This window comes from Delphinapterus leucas, chromosome 12 (genome assembly GCF_059928025.1).
Source record: "Delphinapterus leucas isolate spDelLeu-1000000601 "Yukka" chromosome 12, BTC_Dleu_Yukka2, whole genome shotgun sequence".
NCBI classification, from domain to species: domain Eukaryota; kingdom Metazoa; phylum Chordata; class Mammalia; order Artiodactyla; family Monodontidae; genus Delphinapterus; species Delphinapterus leucas.
In genome coordinates this window covers 16,750,743-16,757,616 of record NC_143140.1, presented here as the reverse complement: position 1 = coordinate 16,757,616, position 6,874 = coordinate 16,750,743, and positions in this window count along the sequence as shown.

Genomic DNA, 6,874 nt, shown 5'->3' with positions numbered 1-6,874 from the left:
CATGTTAAATAAAAGTGTGGGCTTTGTCATTTACACATCTAATATTTTATGTTTCTGTAGTTTTACTTAAATTATTGATAAGTACTAAACAAACCAGGTCCCAAAACAGGGGACTGTGGTATTGCACTAGAGAACTGCTGTGTAATTTTGATGGTCTCGACAATTGCAAATTCACTTAATAATACTATAACCTATGCCATACTTTACCATTTTAATCACAAGGTAGTCATAATGAAAATTGTTATCAAATGTTTGGTTAAAGCAAGGTGAAGTAGATGATAGCTTTAAATTTACTTACCCTTTTTGAGCACATACAAAAAATTTGCTATGCCACTTAATAAAGTCACGGTGGGAGTAAAGTCTTTGTGTAAGGAATTTACATTTTCTATTTTAACCAATCATGGTTTCCCTAAGAGAGTTCAGGTACTTTTGGCTTTCTGTCAAACTTTACAACATATACAGTTTGGATACTGCCTTTGGCACAATCTCTTTTGAGACATTGTGTAAAGTGTAGGTTATTGCTTGTGTAAAGCCAAATAGATTTTAAAATAGACTTTGTCAAAAGTAGGTAGTTTTGTTTATTCTAGTGAGAGTAACTGGTAGCAAAAGCCAAGACAAGACTTTTCGTACTACGAGCGTAGTATGATCCTGCAACTGTGGTTTCCATAATTTAAGCAATGGATGGCTACTTAAAAAAAAAAAAAAATCCACTTGGTTAAATTTTCAGTAAAATCATGTGGTTGCGAGAATACCCTAGTTGGTGTTGCACTAGTAGGGTTACCACATAAGCAGTCTGAGTTTGAGTTCCAGTGCTGTCTGGAACCACCCAAGCTGAGGATGTGGTCCTCTCAGCCTGCTGGTGAGGGCATCTGCAACATTTTATGAGGCCTAGGTTGTAACCATTTAGATGTAAGGGGTGCAGCTATGTCATGGCAACAAAGCAAGGGCCTGACCCAGACTTGACCTGTAGCGCCTCACTTTAGCTATTGTCCTACCTTCCTGATTGACCCTTTGGACTTCTCTGTTTAGCCCTCCTACAGGATTCTGTGTAGAAACTGGCAACTCAGTAAACGTCTAATGATAAATGATGTGGTTTTTATTCAGTCATGGTTGGGTGTAGAAAACATTTTCTCATACTGTATTTATGTTGAGGTTAGGGAATGCATCTCTTGGAACTCAGTTTCTCATATTTTATATAACTCCTTATGGGTGTTGTTCTTCAAAGCTCTGATAACTCTCTCTGAAGTGTGTTAAACTGCCCCCCCCGCCCCTGCTTGAGGTGGTTCTGTGTGAAATTGGAAATAACATCTGTAAGTGTTTCTTTTCATTGTTTGAAACACTGCATGCCTGCACACACGCACACAGTCTGATCTTGTATTAAATACAGTATAATCTAGAAATGTTTCCTTTTAAAGTTAGGCAGTGTGTTTTTATGTATATTTATGCATTTTAAAATTTCAATTGGCCATGTATTAACAGGGTATAGACCAACTCTAAAAGAGAATTCAAAGAGCAACCAACATAAGACTAAAAATGAATGAATTATGAGGCACTGGATTTTAAAAAAGTTGTTTAGTCTAGCAAACACTTGAAAAGCATAGCATCTCCATAAATGCTTAGCATGAAATGGTCAACAAAGGGTGGGAGTGGGAACTGAAGGTTAAGCCAAAAGAAACAGATTGTTTAGAAGGGATGGAGACACTTTTTATCCCGTGTAGGACCTCTGGGTAAGGAAAGGAGGACCTTTCCTTAGGAGGAAAAAACCCACTTGACAGAAAGGCATTGGGAAGTCAGAATACCTGAGATCCATGCTGAACAGCAACTTGGAGTTACACTTTAATCACATCACTTAAGTTACAGCATAGGAAGAGACCAATAAGACTTGTTTTTAAAAGCTTTTTAGAAAATTTACTTTGAGGAATACACAGATGTAAAGGAATCCTAAAGTATTGGAGGCTTTCCCATCAGGGAGTAGTGCTATTCAAACAGATTAGTCTTTTCCAAACTTTTTTGGTTAGGACCCACAGTAAGAAATATATTTTCTGTTGTAATACAGTACAAACACACATCGTATTTCATTGCGCCTAAGATGTTTTAAATTGGAAGTCACAAATGCTGCCAATTATGACTGTAAGATATTATTGATTATAGGACACACCAATTTAGAGATGATAAATATAGAAAAAATATACATCTTAAAATTGATGAAGTATAATGTGTATATGAATTACTGAAACAAAAGTTTCAGAGAATAGTACTTCGTATGACAAAAAATTAATTTCATGACCTGATAATGAATTGCAACCAGCAGTTTGAAAAATGTTGATCTAGGTCAGAAACGGTCAAAAGTGAGGTTCTAGGACTTCCCTGGTGGTGGTTCAGTGGTTAAGACTCCGCACTCCCAACTCGGGGCACAGGTTCGAACCCTGGTCAAGCAAGATGCTGCATGCTGCGTGGCTCGGCCAAAAAAAAAAAAAAAATGATGTTCTAGATCAAAAGAGTTGCATTCTTTTCTTTTTTTTAAATAAATTTATTTATTTTTTGGCTGCATTGGGTCTTCGTTGCTGCACGCGGGCTTTCTCTAGTTGTGGCAAGCAGGGGCTACTCTTTGTTGCGGTGAACGGGCTACTCATTGCGGTGGCTTCTCGTTGCGGAGCACGGGCTCTAGGTGCACAGCCTTCAGTAGTTGTGGCACACGGGCTCAGTCGTTGTGGCTCGCAGGCTCTAGAGCGCAGGCTGAGTAGTTGTGGCGCGCAGGCTTAGTTGTTCTGTGGCATGTGGGATCTTCCCGGACCAGGGCTTGAACCCGTGTCCCCTGCATTGGCAGGCGGATTCTTAACCACTGCGCCACCAGGGAAGCCCCGAGAGTTGCATTCTTTCTCTATGGCATAAAAGTATAGGATCTCAGTCTATATACTTGTCCACAGGCATTCACGTAGGCCTAAAGTTTACATTTGAAAAGCATTTGGTCTTGCCCACAAATCGTCATAGTTCACCTCTCATTGGAAGTTGGAATCGCTTTTAGACTTGAATTTCCGTAACAGAATGAGTTCACTTTTCCGCACAACTGAACTGCTCTAGTACTTCAACAATACAAATTTTTTGTATTCTAGGTTCGTGAGCCAGCACACACTGTAAAATTAATTACAGCTTTGTTTCTACCACAAGCCACTGAGACAATGGATATTTATGAAGGATATTTATGAAGGCAAGGCAAGCTCAGTTGGCTGAGCATCAGAATAACCTACGGAGCTTGTTAAACATAGATGCCAAGACATTTCCAGGGCAACTGAATCAGAATTGCTTGTGATGAAGCTTGGCTTTTACAAGCTCTACTGGGAATTCTGATGTCCAACTAGGTTTAAGAATCATTGTTCAGGGACTTCCCTGGTGGTGCAGTGGTTAAGAATCCACCTGCCGGGCTTCCCTGGTGGCGCAGTGGTTAAGAATCCGCCTGCCAATGCAGGGGACAAGGGTTCGAGCCCTGGTCCGGGAAGATCCCACATGCCGCGGAGCAGCTAAGCCCGTGCGCCACAGCTACTGAGCCTGCGCTCTAGAGCCCGCAAGCCACAACTACTGAAGCCCGCGCGCCTAGAGCCTGTGCTCCGCAACAAAAGAAGCCACCACGATGAGAAGCCCGCGCACTGCCATGAAGGGTAGCCCCCACTCGACGCAACTAGAGAAAGCCCGAGCGCAGCAACGAAGACCCAATGTAGCCAAAAATAAATAAAGAAAAAAAAAAGAAGAAAAAAAAGAATCTACCTGCTAATGCAGAGGGTATGGGTTCAAGCCCTGGTCTGGGAAGATCCACATTCCACGGAGCAACTAAGCCCGTGCACCACAACTACTGAGCCCGTGTGCCACAACTACGGAAGCTCACGCACCTAGAGCCTGTGCTCCGCAACAAGAGAAGCCACTGCAATGAGAAGCCTGTGCACCGCAACAAAGAGTAGCCCCCGCCCGCCGCAACTAGAGAAAGCCGGAACGCAGCAATGAAGACCCAACGCAGCCAAAAATAAATAATAAATTGTTATAAAATTTAACATCTTAACCATTTTTAAGTGTAAAGTGGCATTAAATACACTCACATTGTTGTGCAACCATTAACACCATCCTCCTCCAGAACTCTTCTTCATTTTGCGAAACTGAAACTGCCTATCAAACAATAACTCCCCATTCCTCCGTCCCCCCAACTTCTGGCAACTTCCTTTCTAGTTTGTAAATTTGACCAGTAGTAGAGTGGAATCATACACTTAGCATAATGTCCTCAAAGTTCGTCCAAGTTGGAGTGTGTCAGAATTTGCTTCCTTTTAAAGGCTGAAAAATATTCCATTGTATTTATATACATTGTTTATCCATACATCTGTTGATGGACACTTAGGTTGCTTCCACCTTTGGCTGTTGTGAATAATGCTACTATGAACATGACCCTTGAACTTGTCTTCAACCCTGCTTTCAATTCTTTTGAATATATACCTAGGCGTGGAATTTCTGGATCATATGGTAACTCTACTTTTTATTTTGGGGGGAACTGTCATACTGTTTTCCAAAGTGGCTACACTATTTTACGTTTCCACCAGCAGTTCCAAGTGTTCTAATTTCTCCACAGCGTTCTCAACATTTGCTATTTTCTGATCATTTGTTAACAGCTATCCTAACAGGTGTGAGATGGTATCTCATTGTGTTTTTTGTTTTGTTTCGTTTTTTGGCCACACTGTGCCGCATGTGAGATCTTAGTTCCCCGACCAGGGATTGAACTCGTGCCCCCTGCAGTGGAAGCATGGTGCCCTAGCCACTGGACTGCCAGGGAAGTCCCTCATTGTGGTTTTGATTTGCAATTTCCTAATGACTACTGATGTTGAGCACCTTTTCACGTGGTTACTGGCCATTTGCATATCTTCTTTGGAGCAATGTCTATTCAAGTCTTTTTCCCATTTTACTTTTAAATTTTCATTATGTTTTTTCTACATCGAGTGGCTTTCAGGACCAGGGATCGAACCCAGGCCCTGGCAATGAAAGCGCTGAGCCCTACCTAACCACTGGACTGTCAGGGAATTCCCTCGATTGTGTCTTTAATCTGGCTTTTAAAGTAGGAAATACTAAATTTCTGCTTAATAAATAAAATGAATGTAAAAAAATAAGCTTTAATATATTAGGAGCAGTGAAAAGCAGGAATAACAGTACAGAAAGAGAGAGGAAATGAAGCTGAAGAGAATGTGAAGAAAGAAGAGTGAGGGAGACAGAATTGCAAACGCAAAAGTATGCAGTTCTTAGTTTGTGTCAAATCTTTTTTATATATATTTTATTTATTTTTTTGGCTGTGTTGGGTCTTTTTAATTTATTTAATTAATTAATTTATTTTTTGGCTGTGTTGGGTCTTTGTTGCTGCGCGCGGGCTTTCTCTAATTGTAGCGAGCAGGGGCTACTCTTCGTTGTGGTACGCGGGCTTCTCATTGCAGTGGCTTTTCGTTGCGGAGCATGGGCTCCAGGCATGTGGGCTTCAGTAGTTGTGGCTCACGAGCTCCAGAGCACAGGCTCAGTAGTTGTGGTGCAAGGGCTTCATTGCTCCGCAGCACGTGGGATCTTCCTGGACCAGGGCTCGAACCCGTGTCCCGTGCATTGGCAGGCAGATTCTTAACCACTGCGCCACCAGGGAAGTCCTAGGAGTTGAAATCTCTGAAGGGGAAAAGCCATGGCTATTCCAATCGAGGCTGAAATTCAAAAATGACTATATATATATATATATATATATATATATATTTTTTTTTTTTTTTTTTTTTTTTTTTTTTGCGGTACGCGGGCCTCTCACTGCTGTGGCCTCTCCCGTTGCAGAGCACAGGCTCCGGACGCGCAGGCTCAGCGGCCATGGCTCATGGGCCCAGCCGCTCCACGGCACGTGGGATCTTCCCAGACCGGGGCACGAACCCGTGTCCCCTGCATCGGCAGGCGGACTCGCAACCACTGCGCCACCAGGGAAGCCCTGTTTTATTTTTATTTATTTATTTATTTTTTGATGTGGACCATTTTAAAAAGTCTTTGTTACAATATTGCTTCTGTTTTATGTTTTTTTGGCCTCAAGGCATGTGGGATCTTAGCTCCCCGACCAGGCATCAAACCCGCACCCCCTGCGTTGGAAGGCGAAGTGTTAACAACTGGACCGTTAGGGAAGTCCCTGACAAAATATTTGAAAACAATCAGTAATAAAATTAAAACTCTTGGTTGGCTATTAGGTAGCTTCATAACTCAAGGCCGTGATGGTTTAATTTAGCATAGGTCTCTTATCTTCATCTTCCCTCCCTCCCCCTCAACCAATGATTTGACAGAGGCTTAGTGTTTATCATTTCCTCTTTTTAATTGTTGTGTTCCTGTTGAAATGAACTTTAGTATATGCCCAGCTTTTCAGACTACCAGGCAGTGTGGTCTGTAGTGGGTGTTGGGAATCACAAGGCCGACCGCTGTTGGAGGCTGACTATTATCATTGTTGGGGGATTTCTATGAAGTAACTGTACTGAGTAAGGTTACATTTTTAGCTGATTTTTCCTAGGGTGTCATAGTCTGTAGTGCTTCTGGCTGGCAGCGCCAGGAGGTAGGCTGTTTTGAAATATTCCTTTAAGTGAGATAATTTTGTATAGTCCTTATTTTTTAAATAATTTAATTCAGTTGGCTGCACCGCGCGGCTTGCGGGATCTTAGTTCCCTGACCAGAGATCCAACCCAGGCCCACTGCAGTGGAAGGTGCAGAGTCCTAACCACGGGACCGCCAGGGAATTCCCGACAGAGGCCTTAGCTGCAGGCTGAGATTTTCTTCTCAGGTTTAGTTTTAGTTCCACCATATCTCTCTTTGATGAACACTGCCCAAACTTATATTAATAGTA